The sequence below is a fragment of the Mustela nigripes genome, chromosome 12, assembly GCF_022355385.1.
Source record: "Mustela nigripes isolate SB6536 chromosome 12, MUSNIG.SB6536, whole genome shotgun sequence".
Classification (NCBI taxonomy): domain Eukaryota; kingdom Metazoa; phylum Chordata; class Mammalia; order Carnivora; family Mustelidae; genus Mustela; species Mustela nigripes.
Window position 1 is genome coordinate 108,414,020 of NC_081568.1, and position 12,498 is coordinate 108,426,517.

Here is a 12,498-nt window from a genome sequence, read left to right on the forward strand (position 1 = left end):
AATAAATGCTACCTTCCCACAAATCTTACATTGCATCAATTTAGTAACAACCTTTCAGAAGTGCTGTGTCACTGTTCTGGAAACGTTAAAATGTATAACTTCAGGAGGAGAGAAACCCAATACTTAAAAGACCTAGATGTCTTAAAAAGGGCTGTGGTAAATAGTGAGTGTGACACTAAGGCTAGAAATCATTTTTCCAGCCTTTCTAATAATTTTGTAAATGCATATGCCCTACCTCAAATCTGTCTCCCCTTTAAAATGCATGCAGTAGGGGCACCTGGGTGGCTCAGTGGGTTAAACCGCTGCCTTCGGCTTGGGTCATGATCTCAGGGTCCTGGGATGGAGTCCCGCATCGGGCTCTCTGCTCACCAGGGAGCCTGCTTCCTCCTCTCTCTCTCTGCCTGCCTCTCTGCCTACTTATGATCTCTCTCTGTCAAATAAATAAATAAAATCTTAAATAAATAAATAAAATAAAATGCATGCAGTAATGCCCCCTTTAAAATGCATGCAGCAATGCCTATTTTCTTTACTAAAACCCAACTGATTCAGTGTTTGGAACTAGACATGTTTTCCAGCAGCACATAGTGCTGAGTTGTTTTCCAGGAGAAAAGGCTTACTACAAGTCTGCAGCATAAGATGGCTAATGAGTTTCTTAAATTCTCCTATGTGATCACCTGGAGTAAAGTGCCTACTAAATACTAACCATGGGGGAATGAAGTGGCTGTTGCAAGAGATCAATGGAGTAGGAATAAGAACTGCAAGTGCTAGGATGGCCAGCAAATCTGACTGCACTGGAAAGTACACAAAGCAAATGGCTTGATCTGGTTTTAAATACACAGATCAGACTTAAGAAATATACACAGAGGGCCAAGTATCTCCTGCGACTCTAGGGATATAATCCCTTGTCTCTACAGAGGGTGATGTAGCTGGAAATCAGGCACAAGTTTAATTCATACCCTTCCAATATTTTTCTGTGGAATTTAACATAGTTATCTGGAATGACCAAAGCTCTGAAAAACAAAATGAATGAACATACACGATAAAATAAAAATCAGATGAACATCTACAGTCTGATATCTCAAAGCTAATGAGTTCTCTTGACAACAGAAGCAGGCTCTCATTCTCTCTTATGCCTCCATCTACTGAGGACGGACTTGCCTTGCTTGACGATCCATGGGTGTGCTTGAGATAACTAGCTTGTCAGCAAATTTCATTTTCCTTTATGTTCTTCCTCTACTGTCTTTCATTTCTTCCATATTGTTAACTAAAATCAGATACTATCTGGTAAAAGAAGCCAAAGTTTTCGTGTTCAAAGAAATGCAAAACTATAATGTATTAGTAGAATGCTGGAGAAGACATAGAGACTCTAAAAATGATGCACTAGAGGAAGAATTAAGATGGTGGAGGGGCAGGGGGGCCATAAGTTTGTCTTGTCCCTTGGATACAACTAGACTGTTATCAAATCATTCTGAACACCTGAGAAATTAATTGGAGATCTGAGGGAAAAAAAGTGCTGCAAGTCTATAAATAGAAAAGAGAACACCATTTGGAAGGTAGGAGGTGCAGAGACTTGAATCTGGTGTGATATGCAGAGGACAGGGCTGAGGGGAGGGAGCCTGCTCAAGGAGACTACTGCAAAGTATTATAAGAAGTGGAGGGCAAAATAGGAACTTTTAGAATTCTGCTACAGTGGCAGATGTGCCCGACTTAAAGGTGCTCAGGCAGTGAAGTGGGGTAGAATCTGACATGTGACAGCATGATATCAAGATCCCTGGGGTCACAAGAAGAATGGGAGTGCTGGAATGTGGCAGATTTCCCAGGCATAGGAGAAGGGAAGCCGGCTGACAACAGTGGTCTGAATTGCCATAAACTGTGAACCACTGCACACCAGTGCAACCGCTTTCCTGGCAGAAATCCAGCAAAAGGCAGAATTCTGGTGACATTCCCCCCTCCCTGGAAGGAACAATATGGGTTTGCACCATGGGAATCCCTAAAATTTGGAGTTTTGAAACTGAGTTGCATGCCTAAGATAAAAACGCTTGGTCTCAGGCTGAGTGAACACAGAGTTCTGATGGAAACTGGGGAGACAAGAGATTCATCTTTTTTTGTAAGGGCTTACTGAATAGTGGGGGCCGTGAATTTTCAGCTCCAGGGCCAGAGAGTGGAGTGCAACCACATTCATCCCACTCATCAGCACTAAAAGCATTCAGGGAGCAGAATAGTGCTTACACTTACACTGAGGTTTGCCACTGTGCGCACTGGAGGCACATTTCCAATAGGGTAAGTCCACCTAAGACTCAGCCCACCAGGTCCCTCCGCCAGAAGACCAGCACAAACAACTCACTCTCTTCAAGTGTACTGATCATGGAGGGCTGCAAACTTTAGCTCTTAGGAAAAGCTGTATATAGTATTATTTGTATTTTTATTCTTCAGTCTTTTAGTATTTTTTTCAGTTATTTTATTTTTTTCTTTCTTATTTTGGGGTCTAGTTTCTTTTAACAAGCACACCAAAACACATCCAGGAGCTAGGTTTTGTTGTTGTTGTTTTCTGTTGTTATCGATGTTATTATTGTTTTTGTTGTATTCTCTTTCTGTTCTTTTCAGGATAAAATGACTAGATGAAGAAATTCAATCCAAAAGAAAGAAGAGGAGGAAGTATTCACTGCCAGGGATAATCAATATGTTAAGTAAGATGTCTGAACTAGAATTTAAAACAATGATTTTAAGGTTGCGAGCTGGGCTTGAAAACAAAAAAAAAGCACAGAAGACACTAGAGAATCTCTTCTGTGGAGATAAAAGAACTAAAATCTAGTCAAGCTGTAATTAAAAATGTTCTCACCAAGATGCAATCCCAAGTGGAAGCCATAAAAAGGAGGATGAACTAAAAGAAGAGTCAATCAGTAATAAAGATAAAATCATGGAAAATAAGGAAGCTGAAAAGAAGAGGCAAAGAAAACTATTACATCACTAAGGTAATCTTAAGGAACTCAGTGACCCATAAAGTGAAATAATATCCATATTATAGAAGTCCAGAAGGAGAAGAAGAGTGGGCAAGATGGGCAAGACGGGCAGATGGTCATTTGAACAAATTATAGCTGAGAACATCCCTAACCTGGGGAAGTAACCAGGTATTTAAGTGCAAGAAGAACAGAGAACCCCCTCAAAAATCGACAAAACCTTGATATTTAGTGAAGCTTGCAAATTACAAAGAAAAAGAGAAAATTCTGAGTGCAGCTCAGGGAAAGAGATCCTTAATCGACAAGGTTAGACACCTAAGGCTGGCAGCAGACCTTACCACAGAGATCTGGCAGGCCAGGAAAGACAGAGATAATATATTCAATGTATTAAATGGGAAAATATGCAGCCAAGAATACTTTATCTAGCAAGTCTCTCATTCAGAATAGAAGGAGATCTAAAGAGTGTCCAGGACAAACAAAAACTAAATGAATTTGTGAACACTAAACCAGCCCTGCAAGAAATCCTAAAGGGAACACTTTGAGCAGAAAAGAGAAACCAAAAGCAACAAAGACTAGAAAGCAGAGACAATCTATAAGAACAGGAACTTTACAGTGATATATAATGGCACTAAATGCATATCTTTCAAAGATAACTCTGAATGTAAATGGACTAAATATTCTAATCAAAAGACAGAGGTATCAGAATGGATAAAAATGCAAGACCCACCAATATGCTTCTTACAAGAGACTCATTTTAGGCCCAAAGACACTTCCAGATTGAAAGTGAGGAGGTGGAGAGATATTTATCATGCTAATGGGCATCAAAAGGAAGCTGAGGTAGCCATCTTTATATCAGAAAAACTAGATTTTAAACCAAAAACAGTAATAACAGATGAAGAAGGACACTACATCATAATAAAGGGGTCAATTCAATAAGGAGATCCAGCAATTATAAATATGCATGCATCTAATGTGGAGGCAGCCAATTATATAAAACAATTAATAAAAAAATTAAAGAACCTTGGGGCACCTGGGTGGCTCAGTCATTAAGCAGTCATTAAGCATTTTAGCTCAGGTCATGATCCCAGGGTCCTGGGACTGAGCCCTGCATCAGGCTCCCTGCTCGGAGGAAAGCCTGCTTCTCCCTCGGCCCACTTCCCCTGCTTGTATTCCCTCTCTCACTGTCTCTCTCTCTCTCTCTGTCAAATAAATAAATAAAATATTTAAAAAAAATTAAAGAACCTCATTGACAATAATACAGTAATAGTAAGGGACTTTAACACCCCACTCATAGTAATGGACAGTTCATCTAAGTAGAAGAAGTAAAGCTGTGAATGACACACTGGACCAGATGAATTTAACAGATATATTCAGAGCATTTTATCCTAAAACAGAATATATATTCTTTTCAAGTGCACACAGAACACTCTCCAGAACAGATCACATACTGGGTCACATATCAGGTTTCAACTGTACAAAAAGGCTGAGATCATACAATGCATATTTTCAGAATACGATTCTATGAAACTTGAAGTTAACCAGGAAAAGAAATTTGGAATGACCACAAATACATGGAGGTTAAAGAAAAGCCTACTAAAGAAAAGTCTTAAACACACACCTGAAAGAGCTGGAGAAAGAACAGCAAATAAGGCCTAAACCCAGCAGGAGAAGAAAAATAATAAAGATCAGAGCAGAAATCAATGTAATAAAAACCAAAAGGATAGCAGAACAAATCAATGAAACTAGGACCTGGTTCTTTTAAAGAATTAAGATCAGTAAACCCCTGGCCAGACTTTCAAAAACAAAGGAAAAGGACCTAAATAAATAAAATCATGAAAAAAGAGGAGAGATCACAACCAACACTGAAGAAATACAAACAATTTTAAGAGAATATTATCGGCAATTATATGCCAACAAATTAGAAATCTGGAAGAAATTAATAAATTCCCTGAAACATATAAACTATGAAAACTAAAACAGGAATAAACAAAAACCTGAACAGACCCATAACCAGCAAAGAAACTGAATCAGTAATCAATAATCTCCCAACAAGCAAGAGTCCAGGGCCAGATGGCCTCCTAGCAGAATTTTACCAAACATATAAAGAAGAATTAATACCTATTTTTCTGAAACTATTCTAAAAATAGTAATGGAAGGAAAACTTTCAAATTCACTCTATGAAGCCAGCATTACCTTGACCCCCAAACCAAAGACTTCACTAAAAAGGAAGAGATCCGGTAGGCCAATAGAGACCAACAGCCCTGATGAACATAGATGCAAAAATTCTTACCAAGATAATAACTAGTAGGATCCAACAGTATGTTAAAACCATTATTCACCACAACCAAGTGAGACTGATTCCTGGGCTGCAGGGGTCATTCAACATCCACAGATCAATCAACATGATACACCACAGTAATAAAAAGAAAGGACAAGAACCATATGATCCCCTCAATAGATGCAGAAAACACATTTGACAAAATACAGCATCCTCTCCTGAGAAAAACTCTCTGCCATGTAGGGATAGTGGGAACATACCTCATAAAAGTCATATTCAAAAGACCCACAGCGAATATCATCCTCAATGGGGAAAAATTGAAAACTTTTCCCCTAAGGTCAGGAACATGCCAGGGATTTCCACTCTTACCACATTTGTTCAACATAGTACTAGACGTCCTAGCCTCAGCAATCAGACAACAAAAAGAAATAAAAGGTATTCAAATAGACAAAGATGAAGTCAAACTTACTCTCTATAGAGATGACATGATACTCTAGAGAAAACCCAGGAGACTCCACCAAAAAATTGCTAAAACTGCTAGAGCTTAATTCAGCAAAATAAAAGGATATAAAACAAATGCACAGAAGTCAGTTGTATTTCTATACACTAACAATGAAGCAGTAGGAAGAGAAATCAAAGAATTGATCCCATTTATAATTGTGCACCAAAACCCATAAGATAACTAGGAATAAACCTAATCAAAGAGGTAAAAGATCTGTATTATGAGAACAATATAAAAGTTATGATAGAAATTGAGGAAGACATAAAGAAAGGACAAAACATTCCATCATCCCATGCTCACTGATTGGGAAAAAAAAAATTTTTTTAATGTCTATGCTACCTGAAGCAATCTACATATTTAATGCATCCCCTATCAAAATACCATCAATTTTTTTCAAAGAAATGGAACAAATAATCAAAAAAATTATATGAAACCAGAAAAGACACCAAATAACTAGAGGAATGTTGAAAAGAAAGCCAAAGTTGGTGGCATCACAATTCCAGACTTCAAGCTCTATTACAAAGCTATAATCATCAAGACAGTATAGTACTGGCACAAAAACAAACACATAGATCCATGGAAGCAAATAGAGAACCCAAAAATGGACCCTCAAATCTATGGTCCTAATATTCAGCAAGGCAGGAAAGAATACCCAATGGAAAAAAGACCAATTTCTTTAACAAATGGCATGGGAAAATTGGACAGCCATATGCAGAAGAATGAATCTGGAACACTTTCTTTACACCATACACAAAAATAAACTCAAAATGGATGAAAGACCTATATGTGAGATAGCAATCCATCAGATTCCTAGAGGAGAACACAGGCAGCAACCTCTTTCACCTTGGCTGTAGTAATTTTTGCTAGACATGTCTTCAAAGGCAAAGGAAACAAACAAACAAAAAAATGAACTACTGGGACTTCATGAGGATAAAATGCTTTTGCATAGAAAAACTACTAACAGAATGAAAAGGTAACCTACAGAATGGGAGAAGATATTTGTAAATGACATATCAGATAAATTACTAGTATCCAAAATCTATAAAGAGCTTATCAAACTCGCCACCTAAAAAACAAAAAAAATCCAGTCAAGAAATGGGCAGAGGATATGAACACACATTTCTCCAAAGGAGACCTACAAATGTCTAACACTCACATGACAAATGCTCTGCATCACTGGGCATCAGGGAAATACAAATCAAAACCACAATGACACCACCTCACACCAGTCAGAATGGCTAAAATTAACAAGACAGTAAACAACGTTGGCGAGGATGCAGAGAAAGGGGAACCCTCTTACACTGTTGGTAGGATGGTGCAGCCACTCTGGAAAACAGTATGGAGCATCCTCAAAAAGCTAAAAATAGAGCTACCCTATACCCCAGCAATTACAGTACTAGGTATTTATCCAAAGGATATAAACATAGTGATTTCAAGGGGCATATGCAACCCCAGTGTTTACAGCAGCAATGTCTCCAATAGCCAAACAATGAAAGAGCCCAGATGGCCATCAACTGATGAATGGATGAATGTGGTATGTATACACACATTTGTGTATACACACACGCACACACACACACACACACTGGAATATTACCCAGTAATCAAAAAGATGAAATCCTGCCATTTGCAATGACATGGATGGAACTAGAGGGTATTATGCTAAGTGAAATGTTAGTCAGAGAAAGATAAATATTATATGATTTCACTCATATATGGTATTTAAGAATCAAAACAGATGAACATAGGGGAAGAGAAGGAAAAACAGAGTAAGAGAAACAGAGAGGGTGGTAAACCATAAGGGAGTCTTAACTATAGGAAACAAACTGAGTTACTGGAGGACAGCTGTTGGGGGGATGGGGTAACTGTGTGGTGGGCATTAAGGAGGACACTAAGCAGTAAAGAGCTGTGGGTGTTATAGGCAAGTGATGAATCACTAAATTTTACTGCTGAAACTAGTAATATAATATAGGTTAAAAATATATAATATAGGTTAACTAAACTGAATTTTTAACAAAGTGGAGGGGGGCATGAGGGCAGAGAGCATCTTCCAGATATACTTGTGCACAAAAATATAAGCCCAACAGACCTGTTTCATATTAGTTCTTAAATGTATTCCATCAAATATTAAAAAGCATTTTTGTCCAAATAAGTAGCCTGATGTAAGCCCTGTGTTTACCTTCCCTTGGTTATTTTTTTGGGAAAAAATTATGCTCTAAGAAAAAAGAAACAATGCTGGGTTTAGTCTACCATATCTAAATGGATGAGATTCCCAGAAAATCTAGATTTAAAGATATGGCTCAAGTACCTTGGAGTAATTCTAACTTTAAATGATACTTTACATGAAATTTGAAGAATATGAATCTGAGATTCTAAAAATTTCTATGTTTAGTGTGGGTAAAGGAGTATAAATTTTAGGGAGGTAAAAATGCAATTCACTCTCACATTTCCTGTTTTCTGAGAAGGTAAAAAGGACATTTATTTTGTCAATGCACTGAAAAATACACTGGTGAGAGGTGCACCAACATCCTTGAAAAGCACCATAGCATCTGTTCTCTATCAGTCAGGGATTTAGGTAAACAACGCACCACTGAAATATGCATCTCTATTTCAGTGGGCATGACAGAGTCTAGGATATCAGAAATGGCAGCTTAACTATCAGGAGATACGTACCTATGATTTCTGGAATGGTTATTAAAATAAGAAACAAACCAGAATGGTATCAATAAAAAGAGCTGTGGGGGCTAAGTGATCTTGCAATATGTAGCTGAATGTACCTATGTCTTCTCCTAGTATTACACTTCAGGATCCTCACAAAATTTTTTATTTTTATCTCTGTGATTTAGGAATTTTCTGGCTTAGGGGTCTTAGTACCTAAAGGCAGAGGGATTCCCAAGGAATAATATTAATTACTAATGTATGAGAAATGAGGTATTGAAATGGCATACTGATGGGATGACAATACAGAGTGAAATGAACTGCAGAGTATTTATAGTGGAGGGATAACTGAAGGAACTTACACAAGAGACATGTTGACTACCATCCTGGATAGATTTTAAAACACTTTCCTGAACGCTCTTCCATACCTACTATTCTGAAACAAAAACAAAACAAAACAAAAGACAAAACTTCAGGGAAGTCTATTCTATTTACAAATGCCCTCTGAGACTGAACTTTTTCAGAAAATTGAGATAAAGTTTTACACCTTGATTGACAAAGACTAAAGCAAAAACAGAACTGTCAGGATTGAAAGTAATACATAAACTATTTAAGGTAGTTGGGAGATGTCATTTTGAGCTAGAAGAAATTAAGAGAATATAGTCCCTTCTACCCAGCAACTTATGTAAATCTTAGAGAAGGTTTCAACTTCAGTAGCATAAAGAAAGGTAAATCCAGGAGAGGTAGATACATAAATATTAGGAAACATCATAAAATTAGGGAAATTTTATCTATTGTATTTTCTTCTGCTCTGTTTTCCCTGAATAAAAGATGTTAAAGGAAATCTTTTAGTGAGAAAGAATAAAGCGCTTAAGACAAATATTCCATTTTCGGGACACTGATAAATTAAAAACAACAAATTGTTTAAAAAGAACCTTAAGAAAAGTGAAAACACTAATTTGAAAAAATATACAAACCTTTGTGTTTACTGTAGCATTCACCATAAGTAAGATATGGAAGCAACCCAACTGTTCATCAATAGATTAATGGATAAAGGAGATATGGGGTTTGTGCATACACACACACACACACACACACACACAATGAAATCTTACTCAACCATTAAAAAAAAAAAAATGAAATTTTGGCATTTGGGACATGGACGGACCTAGAGGGTATTAGGCCAAGTGAAATAAGTCAGGGAAATGACAGATGCTGGCGAGGATGCGGAGAAAGGGGAACCCTCCTCCACTGTTGGTGGGAATGCAAGCTGGTGCAGCCACTCTGGAAAACAGCATGGAGGTTCCTCAAAATGTTGAAAATAGAACTGCCTTATGACCCAGCAATTGCACTATTGGGTATTTACCCTAAAGATACAAATGTAGTGATCCAAAGGGGCACATGCACCCGAATGTTTATAGCAGCAATGTCCACAATAGCCAAACTATGGAAAGAACCTAGATGTCCATCAACAGATGAATGGATCAAGAAGATGTGGTATATATACACAATGGAATACTATGCAGCCATCAAAAGAAATGAAATCTTGCCATTTGCGACAACATGGATGGAACTAGAGCGTATCATGCTTAGCGAAATAAGTCAAGCAGAGAAAGACAACTATCATATGATCTTCCTGATATGAGGAAGTGGTGATACAACATGGAGGCTTAAGTGGGTAGAAGAAGAATAAATGAAACAAGATGGGATTGGGAGGGAGACAAACCATAAGTGACTCTTAATCTCACAACAAACTGAGGGTTGCCGGGGGGAGGGGGTTTGGGAGAAGGGGGTGGGATTATGGACATTGGGGAGGGTATGTGATTTGGTGAGTGCTGTGAAGTGTGTAAACCTGGTGATTCACAGACCTGTACCCCTGGGGATAAAAATATATGTTTATCAAAAATAAAAAATTAAAAAAAAAAAAAAGAAAAAGACAAATACCACATGATTCAGCTATATGTGGGATCTTAATAAGAAAAACAAAGAAACAAATGAAGAAGCAGATTCATAAGGATAGAAAACAAACTGATGATTGCCAGAGGGGAGGTGACTAGGGTGAAATGAGTGAAGGGGATTAAGTGGTACAAATTTCCAGTTACAAAATAAGTCATGGGGATGAGAAGTACAGCATAGAGAATATAGTTAATAATAATGTAAATAACATTGTATGGTAACAGAGGATATCTAAACTTGTGGTAAGCACTGCATAATGTATAGAATTGTCAAATCACTATATTGTACACCTTAAAGTGATAAAATATTCTGTCAATTAAACTTTATGTATGTCAATTAAACTTTAACTAAAATGGAAAAATTGAAAAATAAGAAGTAAAATGTACCTACTCTTTCTTTAACTCATGAATTAATGCATAAACGTTCTTGAATACCCAGTTCTATTTTAATGTCTGGATTTACAATGGAATGGAAATTTACTAGTACTCTGCTTAGGCAAAGCAGTAAAGCAGCAAGTACAATATTGGTGAAAAAAATGAAGATATAGGCCCATGCACTTATGTTGGGCAAGGCCAAAGTTGGAGGTGCGATACAGCTTCTCAATGACACTTAAGTGTTTTGGAGAGGGAGAAGTAGTTACCTAAGAATGGAAGATGGAGGAACCTGAGTTAATCAGGGGAATGGTATTTGTAAAGACACATGAAGGTTACAAATGTGAATAGTTTAGTATGTCTGGAGAAGAAGGTCAAAGTTGGGAAGTAAAGGATTGCTACAAATGACAATGGAGAGTTTGAAAGGAACCAGATAATGAAAGTCTGTGGATTTTACTTCATAAGGCAATAATGGGAAGCAACTTAAGGATTTATATGAAAGTAACATCAGGTTGTTTTCTGAAAAATTCGTGAAATGTAGGATTAGAAACAAGGAAGTCAGTTAAGAATGATGTAATATGTAATACTAATCATGTATAATTAGTAAAGAAGTGGACTTAAGTAGAACCAGTGATGATGAAGGTGGCTACCAATTCTAGAGACACTGAGAATGTAAAATAAACTGAACGTAATGATGGGCATAAGTAGAAAGGAAAAAAAAAAACAGCAAAGGATAAAGCCCATGTTTCTACTTATAATTAAGAACAGTGCAATGATGGTAGTAATAAACATGGAGAAGTTACTGAAGGAAAAAAAAAAAAACTTTTTTGTTCTAACGATTTTTTAAATTATCTCTTACACTGGACTAAACCATGAAAGGATTTCATGGTAAATCAGGATATAAACAAATACAACTTCCTCATCTTTTTAAAAACTTAATCCCAGCAGGCAAGTAGACTTGCATGTATAATAAATGCCCCCCTCCCATTAAATCTATGAGCAAACAAGCTGAATTTTATTCAAGACAGAGTACTTATAGTTAAGTGAGTTATAGTTGTGCCAATATCATATGAAACCATTAAAAAGAGCAGCGGATATAGGTATTGTTTAAGAATTTAATGTGGTAAGATATATCTAATATAAACAAGATCCATTCATCCAGTGAGTCATTCTTAGGGGAAAATTTGGCAACTGATCTCCATATCATAGCAAGATACAAATCAAAATCTGAATTAAGAGCTGAATCAAAATAATTGGAATCAATTTTCATGAGGAATTAGCCAATAAATAGAATAGTCAATAAATGTTACTGAAGTCCCAGGCAGAGCAGACAAGAAGCCTTGTTCCATAATGGCATGTCCAGAGTTTTGTTCTTCTGCAAAAAGTTATTTCTTAAAAAATGCATTTAGTTTGCAATGTCTCAGAGGAAGATAATATTTTTGAAGAACATTGAATTATTTACCAGATAAAGAAAGTGACATGACTCTTGCTGGACTAGAATCTAAGATCCTACTTAATGCTTGCTTATAGTATGAAATCTCCTGAGAATTTATGAGTAGAGGGAGCTCTCACTGCCCATACAACCTGGAATGAGGGTTCAGGAAAGACCCATGAGGTTTTCCTATGAATTAGGTGGGTATTTTCCTAAAGGAAGTGAGTGTGTTCTACCAGACAGATTTAAAAAGATGGATGCATCAGTTGAGGCATGCAGACCTAACAGAGAATTTGCAAAGTCCATTCTTCTTATGAAAGCCCTCGTCTTAAAAATTCTACCAT